Source organism: Pimephales promelas, chromosome 10, assembly GCF_988280905.1.
Source record: "Pimephales promelas chromosome 10, fPimPro1.hap1.1, whole genome shotgun sequence".
NCBI lineage: Eukaryota > Metazoa > Chordata > Actinopteri > Cypriniformes > Leuciscidae > Pimephales > Pimephales promelas.
In genome coordinates, this window is record NC_142778.1 from 3304927 (window position 1) to 3318174 (window position 13248).

The 13248-nt window shown below is 36.4% G+C and overlaps 1 protein-coding gene across 8 annotated transcripts in view; it reads left to right on the top strand.

Moving 5' to 3' along the window:
* Nucleotides 1-454: 454 nt before the first annotated feature.
* Nucleotides 455-13248, top strand: part of gramd1bb (GRAM domain containing 1Bb) — a 132448-nt gene continuing 119654 nt past the window's right edge. For 4 of the 8 annotated variants that reach the window (XM_039647567.2, XM_039647568.2, XM_089135287.1 and 1 more), the window contains exon 1: nucleotides 455-631. The gene's annotated coding sequence lies outside the window, so the exon portion shown is untranslated. The remainder of the gene's footprint in view (nucleotides 632-13248) is intronic. The other 4 variants (XM_039647571.2, XM_039647575.2, XM_039647576.2 and 1 more) reach the window with 2 other exon arrangements.

Here is a 13248-nt window from a genome sequence, read left to right on the forward strand (position 1 = left end):
GGATACGGATTAGTTGTTGTACAACCGTATGATTTGAAATGATTTGTTCAGTCTTTTTGAGTGGAACTCCTCGAACCGGAAGTGCCTCACATATTCTAAAACGCAGCGTTATAGGAAAAAGGGTATAAATGCTTTGTTCTGATTGGTTGGCAAACATTTTAAGGTGTTTTTTTTTCAGTTAATGACCAGCTGATGATTATTTTCTTATTTAAAAAATGAGGCAGTATTTTTTTCCATTGTGATTAACAATGAATGCATCAGAGGGTTATTATGGAAAACCAGTAGTGTTCACACTCACTCATTTCTCCATAAACAACATGCAATTGATAAGTAGTCAACTTAGTGATCTAATGAGAGAGAGGGGGGGGGGGGGAGAGAGCACACAGGAGGAGAGCGCTACAATGATCTGAAGGCAGAGCTGGAGAAGAAAGACAGCGAGAGGGGAAAGAACAGAGAGCGAGAGAGAGAGAGAGAGCAGGGGGGAGAGAATGAGAGAATGAGAGAGAGAGAGAGCAGGGGAACGTCAGAGTTGGACGAGAGAGTTGTTCCTGGTCTTTGCACCCTGTGCTCGGAGCAGATGGCATGGCAAAGTGAAGCGCTCTCGTAGTGTGTGTTCTTCAGCTGCTGTAAGGTAACGGAGCATCAATGTGTGGATAAAGCTTGCTTTGTGTGTTTGCCATTCTTCCTCTCTTATTTTGCACAGTTTTTACTTGCTGCATGCTGTGTGTGGATGTGTATTCTTGTGTGTGTGTGTGCACATGCATACATAACAGTGAGAAACAGTCGTCTGACAGTATTAAATAACCATTAAATCTTATATTACTTCTGCTGGCTGCGTGATGCATGACATGTCCATGAGATATATAGATTCAGTTGTGTTTGAATTTAGAGAAAGAGGGCTGTTTTCAATATTTGAATCACTTATTTGCCTTCAGTAGTTCTTGCTGTGTGACAAATGGATCTTTTAAAGTTCAGTTATTCCATATAATTTGAGCTCATAAAAGCTGCATGCATAGTAATAAAACCCCTTTACTACTGTGCATAAGTAGATTTAGATGGAGTACAACATTTACACAGTATAACTTGTCAACTTCCCATTGGTATTTCAGTTTCAAAAGCTTGAAACTTGATCGGCATTGTGTAGCATAATAGTAGACAACTAATAAAATGCATCCATTTAATAACCATAGAATAGACCTATAAAATAATAAATCAGAGATTGTTGCAAATTGCAATGGATGAGTAAATTACTAAATAGACAAAAAGTGGTGTTAGAAATTGATGTTGTTTTATTTCCATGTCTTTGAGCATCCAACTATTTGACAGCTGAGCAAGATTCAGTGTTTACAGAGCCGTATTTAATCGTTTTAATTCATTCACTCTTAAAACTAAAGGTTCTTCAGTGGTTCTGCCTCTACAGTATATCAGACCCCCAAATCACATTCACTTACAGCATGTATAATACTGTGACATTTTGTAGTATATATAGAGTATATAGTGTATATATATATATAGTGTTTTTACAAAAAAAAAAAACAACTGCAGTTTAAATATCCAGATTATGAACTTAATTAGCATTAGGGGCCATTCACAACGAACGCACTTTCATTCCACTGCACTACTTTCCCATTGGTTTTCAGCACAGACACTCGCTAGATGGACGTCTTTAAAGGAACACTCCGACTTTTTGGGACTTTAGCCTATTCACCTTACTCCCCAGAGTTAGATAAGTCCAAACATACCTTTTTCATCTCCGTGCGTACTATAAGTCTGTTTGACGCACCCACCGCTAGCCTAGCTTAGCACAAAGACTGGATGTGAATGGTTGCAGCTTTTATATAATCCAAATGAGTGACAAAATAACGCAAACGTTTTCCTATTTACATGTTGTGGTTTGTATAGTCACAGAGTGTGCAAATATCAAGGCCATATGAGACACAGACATCTTTTGACCGTATAAATACTATATTTTCTGAAGGGGAAGCACTGCTACTTGGGCAGAGTGATAACGATCACCTGAGACGCACCGTGACGAGGAGCAGAGAGTTCGCTTCGCTCAGCGTTGGAATAAAGAGTCAGCAATTACTAACGTTAGATAGAAAAGCAAAGTTTATCATGGGTGTTTGCTTTATGTATGAGCTGTGACAATAAACAGGGGAGACCAGGTAATACCATGTTTCATTGATTTCCAACCAAAAACGCACCCAGATTTATAAATATCACATGAATAAATAATTATTATTACAGGAATCAATATGTTTTAAATGCAATTTATTAGCTGAACCAAATGTATTCAACAGTAAATACATTTGCCTATATAATATACAGTATTGCATTACTATAGGATAGAATAAGGGGAAAGTAATAGCACAAATTGTTTTTGCACAATGAACTCACAGCCTATCGTACCCTTTTGCACGCTCAAGTTCGTTATTTCCATGGTTATTTCAAATTTAGGCTACTAGGCGCGCCGCGCGCAGGGTGCAAGTTCAACGCGGTGAACGCGTTAGTTTTTTTTTCCCAAGCGCGTCCGCACCGCATCAAGATAAAAACATATTCATACCCTAATCATATAATAGTGTCACTAACGTTACATTAGATCTGGCTAAAGGCACTGTTACAGTAGGTCATCTAAAAACATAACACTTACCTCAGCCGCAGGTGATCCACTTGTCCTGTCTGTGCTATCGATGGGATGGCCGTATCCTTCAGCACATTATGGTCCGTGTGGCAAATTCCATTTTTTCAAAATAGTCGTCCTCATTGAAATGTACCGAGCAAACATAATGTCCCTTGATAATCTTAGGTGTGTTTGGATAAATATCCAGAGTAAGTTAGCCATTTCTTCATCCAGTCAGCGTTTTTAGTTGGAATTCTGTGAAACATGGTATTACCTCCCCTGTTTACAGTCGCAGCTATTTACAATAGAGCGAAAACCCATGACTCTAAACTACGCTTTTACTATTTATAAATTGCTGACTCTATTACCCAAACACCGAGCGAACTCTCCGCTCCTCACCACAGCGTGTCTCCGGTGCTGCGGTTATTACGCCGTCAAAGTAGCAGTGCTTCGCCTTCAGAGAATAGTTCCCAGGTTTTATACGGTTAAAAGATGTCTGTGTCTCATTTGACTTTGTTATTTGTACATTATGTGACTATACAAATCACAACATGTAAATAGGAAAACGTTTGCGTTATTTTGTCACTCATTTGGATTAGTATGAAAGCTGCAACCATTCACATCCAGTCTTTGTGCTAAGCTAGGCTAGCGGTGGGTGCGTCAAACAGACTTATAGCACGCACGGAGATGAAAAAGGTATGTATGGACTTATCTAACTCTGGGGGGTAAGGTGAATAGGCTAAAGTCCCAAAAAGTCGGAGTGTTCCTTTAACCTCTGCACTCACGTCTTACGCAGCATCTGACGCTTCGCTCCAAATTCGCAGCACTTAGACCTTGACAAAAATATGTTCTGTGTGAATGGCCCCTTAGACACTTCATGTACTCAGCTGTCGCAGCTTTTCTTCTGTAGTGGAAGGGACTATCAGACTCCAATGTGAATGTCAAAATAACCTTATACCAAATGTACTCTAGATGTTAGAGAACTTAGAGCATTTCTTAGTGCATAGTGTATAGTGCGTCATTTGGTACACAGCTATATGTTAAAGCCCGGGGACGATTATGATATTAGGGAGTAAAAAAAGCACATATCGATATATAGGCCAATATTATTTTTGTATATATTATAATACAGCAGCAATATTATTTATGTGCATATTATAGTACAGTACCAGTAAAAAGTTTGGACACACTTTCCCATTCGTGTGTATAAACGTTTGACTGATACTGTAGAATACAGTATACATACTGTGTATATATATATATATATATATATATATATATATATATATATATATATATGTATATATAAACATATTTTTTGTGGTGATCCAACACTTGTGTGACCAAGATATGTAATGGAGGCAGGGTGAATGATACATTTGAACTGTAACCAAACTAGTTTGAATTGCATGCTATTCTATATTATATTCTAAATACTGTTGAAATCTTCACTAATGGCTTTGTCTTTTAGTCATGTTATATAAAAAAATAACTTCATAAAATAAATATATCATACAAAATAATATCAATAAGTACATATTGAAAGGGTCACTTGCAAAACCCTGTTATCTTCTATTATTAGTCCAAATTCCTCTAGTCTCTACCAGTGGAGGAAGTGGGCTACTCGGATCTTTTTATTAAAGTAAAAGTAATAATACCATACCATGACAACATGTTACATACAGTACTTTTACTTTAATACTATTTTAAATAGGCACAAGTAAGTAGTCAGCTGATACTACTTATTATGCAAAATGGCCCTATATAAAGTGGTATAATTATACAATAATACATAAATTATTGGAATATTGCTTTATGTTGTAACATAGCGTTATATGCAGAATGGACTCTTATGGGGTTTTTGAGTTGGCTTTTTTTAAATCAAATTCCATATCAATTCCATTTTTGGATTCTGTTTTAATAATCTAAAAGAATTTGACAGCCCTACTTTTTGATTATTTAGTTGATTAATTCCTGGGTCCGAGTTGGTTTGCGTGTATTGTTAAGAATCGATTGGATCGGATGTTGTTTGCTTGTAATGGTTTTAAAGGAAGGAAATACACAATATGAAGTATGTGTGAGACATTTGTAGTATTGAATGCATCTATCTCTTATACTCCATGTGTAATGAGCACTGATAGTGGTAATAGATGGAGGACGGGAGAGATATAGAGAGGACAATCCATCAGGGTTAAGTCTTTTGCTGCGGAGACAGGCTTAGAGTTATCGTCATTCACTTTTCACCCCAGAGAAACACAACTCAACTCTGATGAACACCGCTTCTATGTAAATAAACTCTGGAAAGTGATCTGAGCTCAGGGCACAATGAAATTTATAAATGAATGACTTTTTGTCGTCTAAAAAAAAAGGTCAGCAGAAATGCCTTCAGATACAAAAACGTATCCACCAATTCAACAGATGAGGACAGAAGTATTAAATGCAGGTTATTCCCCATGGGCAGAACAGGCTGTGATTCTGAAACGCATTACGATTTTCATTCAGTTACATCAGAAACACACACTGGCAGTGTGCCTGAGGAGACGGAAGATGATGAGATATTCTACCTCAAACTGAACTAAACACCTCAGATTGATTGTACACCTTTGGGATATTTTTTTTCAGCTTAGGATGTGGAATGTCGTGTCAGACATGAGTAATTATTAAGAAATAATCCACCCTCAATAATCGCCAACATTATAATCATGGAAAGAATGTGGGTGGGCACTTTAGTGACATTTTTCTAAAGCCACTTGATACTGAAAACACTGCAAAAAAATCTTCAAAGTTGTAAATTAAACAAAGATTATTGAGTAAATACTCTTTAATTCCCTCTATTCAAATTCTTTTGTGGTCTTTTACGTTTTTGCAGGGGTTCTAAAATAAGAGAGCTTGATGACAACATCCATAAAGGAAAATGGTATCCGAAGCAAAGAAAGTTGTTGCCATATGAAGAAAGAAAAATAGGTTACACTTTATTTCAATAGTCCACTTTAGACATTATGATATGATATTATGAACTACTTGTCAACCAACTCTCATTAATCTGCAACTACTTGTCAACTAACTCTCATTAATCTGCAACTACTTGTCAACCAACTCTCCTTATTCTGCAACTACTTGTCAAACTAACTCTCCTTATTCTGCAACTACTTGTCAACTAGCTCTCATTAATCTGCAACTACTTGTCAACTAACTCTCATTAATCTGCAACTACTTGTCAACTAACTCTCCTTATTCTGCAACTACTTGTCAACTAGCTCTCATTAATCTGCAACTACTTGTCAACCAACTCTCATTAATCTGCAACTACTTGTCAACTAACTCTCATTAATCTGCAACTACTTGTCAACTAACTCTCCTTATTCTGCAACTACTTGTCAACTAACTCTCATTAATCTGCAACTACTTGTCAACTAACTCTCATTAATCTGCAACTACTTGTCAAACTAACTCTCATTAATCTGCAACTACTTGTCAACTAACTCTCATTAATCTGCAACTACTTGTCAACTAACTCTCCTTATTCTGCAACTACTTGTCAACTAACTCTCATTAATCTGCAACTACTTGTCAACTAACTCTCCTTATTCTGCAACTACTTGTCAACTAACTCTCCTTATTCTGCAACTACTTGTCAACTAACTCTCATTAATCTGCAACTACTTGTCAACTAACTCTCCTTATTCTGCAACTACTTGTCAACTAACTCTCATTAATCTGCAACTACTTGTCAACTAACTCTCATTAATCTGCAACTACTTGTCAACCAACTCTCATTAATCTGCAACTACTTGTCAACTGACTCTCATTAATCTGCAACTACTTGTCAACTAACTCTCATTAATCTGCAACTACTTGTCAACTAACTCATTAATCTGCAACTACTTGTCAACTAACTCTCCTTATTCTGCAACTACTTGTCAACTAACTCTCATTAATCTGCAACTACTTGTCAACTAACTCTCCTTATTCTGCAACTACTTGTCAACTAACTCTCATTAATCTGCAACTACTTGTCAACTAACTCTCATTAATCTTCAACTACTTGTCAACTAACTCTCATTAATCTGCAACTACTTGTCAACTAACTCTCATTAATCTGCAACTACTTGTCAACTAACTCTCATTAATCTGCAACTAGTTGTCAACTAACTCTCCTTATTCTGCAACTACTTGTCAACTAACTCTCATTAATCTGCAACTACTTGTCAACTAACTCTCCTTATTCTGCAACTACTTGTCAACTAACTCTCATTAATCTGCAACTACTTGTCAACTAACTCTCATTAATCTGCAACTACTTGTCAACTAACTCTCATTAATCTGCAACTACTTGTCAAACTAACTCTCATTAATCTGCAACTACTTATCAACCAACTCTCATTAATGAACGAAGTAAATATACATTAATGAGCACATATATTTTTGAAAGAACTGTGTTTTTAGCTAAGAATAAACTAAAAGAGTTACACAGTGTAGATGTTTTATTGTTATTATGTTGACTTTAAGTGGAAACTCTGTCTGAAGTAAATCTGTTCTTGTTGTTTATCTCTCTTTGTAATGTCACTCTATAATGTTTCTGCAACCATGTGTTCAGTGGACATGAATCTGGTGTGTGAGGGTTCTCTGTTCCCTCATGTTTTCTCACTTCCTCTGCCATTTTCCTTCCCCGAGCAACATCTCTTCATCTCTTTCATGATCTTTTTCAGCCATCTCCTTACCCATCGTTTTGCTCTTTCTCTCTCTCAAACAAGAGAGTCTCAGGTGTATAATGGGCTCTGCTTCATGTCCCTGTAACTATGGCAGATTTTTTTTTTTAAAAAGGCATTCATTCATTGTCTTTGGTGCAGAGTGTTCATTTTACAGGGTAAAGAGAGCGTGACTTTGGCTTATTGATTTTTTTCTGCATCTATAGGATGTGAATGTGAATGACATAACTTAGACAGACAGAGTTTACAGAGGTCAAACCATGCCACTCTGGAGCATGAATGCCACATCTTTCTTTACCTTTATTTAGGAACAGAGAAAGTCAGCCCAGATTTAGCAATAATTGCGTTCCTCATGGAGACTTAAATCTGTTGTGTAAATCTGGTTGCCCCTTCAAAAATGATTATAGGATTATTAGTATGTGGTTTATCCGTTTGACTGTGTTATGTTGTTTTTGGCTAAACCCACCAGACTTTGGCCATGCAAGTGGCCACGAACATATGCTGAATGGCATTTAAACATTTTTAGAGAACTGACAAAGATAGAAAGAACACCTTCTGCAAACCAGGGACAGAGATAGATGGTGTTTCTGTTACTCGTCTCCTTCCTTGTCTCTATCCTTATTTATCCTCCTCACCTTTTTGGTTCAGTGACGAAATATATATATATATATATATATATATATATATATATATATATATATATCAAAAAGAGGGAAACTGAATCAAAAGTTTCAAGATTATGTTACGTGTGTGGATAATGTGACCCCTGAGTACTGGCAGTGGCAGTGCATCATTCACAAACTCAAGAAATATACAGACAGAGTAACAACAAAAAAATAGATATATTTGGTAAGATCCACAAGACTGTCTCATAAAAACTGCATTTCAATAATTCAGAATAGACCTGTGTAAATTTCTGTAAATACCGACTATAATCAAAATAAAAAATGTAATAGCTAAGCTAACATCAAGTTGTCGTGCATTTATCCAAAATGATTTTACTGAAAAATCATTTATTTTGCTGAAAGGGAGGGAAAATTGCCTTTATTTGAAGCAAATCTCCTCAAATGCTTGACCAGTTGGCCATTTGGCATCATTATCTGATGTATAGCTATGCACTGACCCACAGAATCCCAGGATTAACACTGTCTGTCCTGACTATGGATTTCGAGGACCAATTGGAAGGAAAACATAATTAATTCAGAACAAGATTTTTTTATTTATTTTTTATTTAACAACATTTGCTACATTTTTTTTGTACTGATTGCTACTAGAGTGACCATTCCCTGTTAGCATTCAGAGAACGGTTAGTGCCAGACATATTAATAGGAAGGGAATGCCAACATCGCCATCAGCCAAGGGAGCTGTAATTGATTCTGTATTCAGTTTATGACTTCTTATTAAATAATGCCTCATTGCCTTCTGTAGCACAATGGACTGCGTAAACAGCTGGCGCCCAGATAATATGGAAAGCATTCAGAGAACAGAGATCATTAAGGTTCACTCGCTGTTTTGTTGATGTAGTAGTCATCTTGGACTTGCTAATGCAACATTTTTTGGTTACAGCTGCCATTGAAGAAATGCTCTGTTTTCTTTCAGTGATTAATAATGTGGAAGATAATGGAAGTAGTATTCGGCTGGTAATTTGACCTCAACTTTGACTTTTATTAGACTACTAATATTAGTTGAGTCTCCATCTCATGTAGACATTATTATACACATATATTTGAAAACTACACATCTACATCTACTTTATTATTTTACACACATTTTTGAAAACTACACATCTACTTCTACATCTACATGCTATAATGGGACCATGTTGGTTATAAAGGTGAAACTCGAACAATTAGAATATCGTGCAAAAGTTTATTTACATTTATTTCAGTAATTCAACTTAAAAGGTGAAACTAATATATTGTATATACTCATCACATGCAAAGTGGGATTTTTAAGCCTTATTTGTTATAATTGTGATGATTATGGCTCAAAGCTTATGAAAACCTTTTCACAATATTCTAATTTTGAATTTGGAGTTTTTATAAGCTTTATGCCATAATCATCAAAATTATAACAAATAAGGGCTTAAAATATCCCACTTTGCATGTAATGAGTATATACAATAGACTATATTAGTTTCACTTTTTAAGCTGAATTACTGAAATAAATAAAATACTGAAATAACTTTTGCACGATACTCAAATTTTTCGAGTTTCACCTGTAGTCTCATATTAGGATTTTCTTATTTTATTTATTGTATTGGTTAATAATGTATATTGCATGCTAATTTCTTTGATTTATAGAATTATTTTCTGTTTCTTATACTATAACAGTTTACAGCATTAGTTGGGAAAGATATTTTTTCCTCAATGAAATCGAAATATCGGTGTCGACAGATATCATTCTGAATAATCAGCAGAGAAATGAAGTACAGTATCGGTGCATCTCTAAGTATATGTTGTGATGCCTAAATGCACCTAAAATTATCTTTAAAATTACATTTTATTTTTTTAAAGTTTTATTTTTCATTTATTTAGACTAAATACACTAGATTTTGAATATATTTTTTATCAACCATAACTTAATAATAATAGTAATCGGTACAAGTCAGACTTTTTTTACTACTAAATATATATATATAATATTCAGCTCTGGTCCACATGATCTACTGGTTTGTGGAATATGGGGAACATATTTGTCAGGCTTTGCTGTGATCAGAGGAGAGATTAGTATTAAGGGAGGCATGCTGAGCAATCCTGTTCAGTTATTAAATGTTAACATGTTTTCTTTCTAATAGATTATTGACCAAAATGTGAATTCCTGGTTTAAAGCGACCCTTGACTCACTCACCAGTCCACTCACAACTCAATCTACTCTGTGCATTTATCAGATCATTGGATTCTATTGAGATCTGCCCTGTAATGTTTCTTTTAAAAATAGCTTTCTTGGAAATACGTAAGACACAAATTACTGCTGAGCTACTATTTGATGCTAATCAATCTAAGAGCCACTTAGATGTGTTTCTACAACTGACTTAATGACTTCAACGTCTGTTAAGGGATAATTAAGAGTTCTTTAAATGTAGAAGTCTGGTCAAGGGAAATGTATTCACACATTACATGTTTATAGCAGCATTTTCATTTTGTGATTCTTTGTCTGTCTGTAATTGGACTTGTGTGCAAGAGTGAACATCGGTTGCTTTAGCAACAGCTAAGTGGGATCTGTTCTACAACAATTAGCTAGATGTGAAATAATGAAATATTTCCAAAACAAAATTTGTGACTTACAGTGCATGACCAAATGTATATGGACACCTCTTTATAATTAACAGACTTAGTGCCCTATGCTCTCCAAGATGAAGAAAATGTGGACTGAATCACAGAATCCACAGATGAATAAACCAAAAGCAGAGCTGTACACTTAAATTGTGAAATGGACTAGTGTCTGTGAATATTAAAAAGCAAAAATACTTTTATCTATCTCTGTGTGTTCATTAGCAGTTCAATTCATTTGATAAAACTATAGTTCGATAATCACAGAAATTCAAATCTCTTTACTACATCCCACCTACATAAAAGTTTGGTTTAACCCTAAGAAATTATGACAGACATACACTGCATGAAAAGACTCAAATCCGGCAATATCCGGGCATGGTAAACTCCTGTGCAATTTGATGTTTGCTGGATGTATGTGGGAAAAAGCGGATCAGAGTAACACGGAACAGTATATTTCCAGACAAACCCGGAAACCTCACCTAAGCGGGCATATACAGGAATCCGTGAAATTTCACGGACATATACAGCTGAAACACTGCTGGGTGTGAGAGGTGTGAAGAAGACCTTTCATATGTTAATGACTGACACTAAGGGTGCTGGCTGTTCTCAGATGGAGGAGTGGCAGGGGACTTCAGGATTGAAAATTATCTCTGGTCTACAGCAAACAAGTTTTTTGTACAGAAAAATAAATAAATTCTTAAGGCCCTGAAACAGAAAACCGACGTCAAAGAACTAGCAATGACTAAAGCCAACTCTAGGGTTGGCTTATGTCGCCTGTGTCAGGGCCTTAAAACCACTGTATGAAAAAAAGTATCCTAATCCAATATTCTTTTATAAAAACAGGACAAAATAAACACCATGAATATACGTTCACAAAAACATCTGAATATTTAATGAAATAAAAAATACAGGGAAACATTTCAGAATATCTAAATTTTTATTGTGAAGTTTTACAAATTGCAGACAACATTTGTCGCCATTGGCTTTGCTTAGTTGGGGACATTTTTATTTAATATTCAACAATGTTATTGAACTGCCTGCGACACCATTATATGAGATCTGAACTGAGATGGACAATGACATCACGGTTTTGGCAGAGTTAATCCATGCTTCTTTGGGCATGCATGATGTGAAACGAGTGGTCGCAAAACCACCGGGCTTTCCCGTGTTATTGTCAGCAGCTGGTTATCCTTCCATGTTGAAAGGTAAGTCCAGCTGCATCATATTTATTCACAAAATTAAATAGATTCACTTGCAACGCGTCATACCGAGGTTTGTGGTTTGAGTGAATAAGTTCTTCCGCAAACAAACAAGCTGCAAGAAAAGGGGGCGTTTTGAGGTTTGAAATTCACCACTCACAACCATAAACACAACAATGTGGTGACGTAATGGAGGTGCAACCAATAACGTTAGTGTATTGCTTCAAGCGCGAGAAAAATACTTTAAAATTACAGCATTCTTTCCCGAAGCAAAGAGAACAGTTCGAGGTTTGGAAACAGTTTTCTTCTATTCACCTTATTTTGCACGACAACAAGGGTGACGCCATTGCGTTCGTTTTGTCATCTTACTCCCGTCTGAGAAAGACTTCAACTTCCGGCTCATGAGAGGGATGAGATTCTGCGCTAGTTGAAACGAACGGTAAAATATGTCAAGTATTAAATGTTCAGTTAGGTGCTGCCATAACAGTTGGATTAAGAGGAGAGAACAATTGGACCAACGGTGTAACGAACATAATGTGAGGCGGTCAGATTGTTGTTGTGGTGCACTTTACGATTTAGCTACACCCACCACCTAAAGACGAGGAGCACCGGAGGCAATGGCGGAAGGCACTAACGTTACATTTGGAAGCATAGGCTTGAAAGTGCCCAACTGAGGCTAAACACGGAAACGATTCTGATGAGAAAACGCAAAAGTGGCGTTGCGTCATCTTTTTTTTATTCTGCGTTTAGACGAGCGTTTTGTGTGAGAAATCCGCGTGCAAATGGAGACGCAAAAGTGTGTGAAATTCAATGTAGTATGCACTTCAGGCGGCTAGGAGTGCATACTACAACAACACCAAGTCCACGCGCCTGCGTACAACTTTCACCGTCAAGCAAACTTTTGCGTTTATATCGTTTACACGGGTAAGATTTAAGATTTCCACTCTGGGGGGTGGTTTCACTTTTTTTGCGTTTTTGAGCCTCAAAAACGCCATCGCCGTGTAAACGAAAGGCACATCCGATAAAATATTTTTACGTTTTCACCCGCGAGCGTTCTCGTGTGAACAGGGCCTAAGGACGGGAATCCGATGGGCTCTATGCACGGCGGTATTTCCGGTGAAGCATTAGGGATGCTCGATAACTTCCGCCGATCGTAGAGTCCAATGAAATACCGAGAATTTATATTGAATTTTATACTCCATGGTTATACTAACGAAACGTTAGTCACAAAAACAGATAAAACAGACACCCCTCGTTGTGTTTATGCTTCTTTTTAAAATTATATTAAGTAAACATAACTATATATAAAATTACATCTAAACGTATGTACGTTTCGTTTCAATGACGGGAGGACAGTAAATTTTGAAGACTCCACCATAATCCCGTTTTCCTCGGTTCTCCTCCGCTTAAATCTCCACAACCGGAAATGGACGAGCATCCTTGCG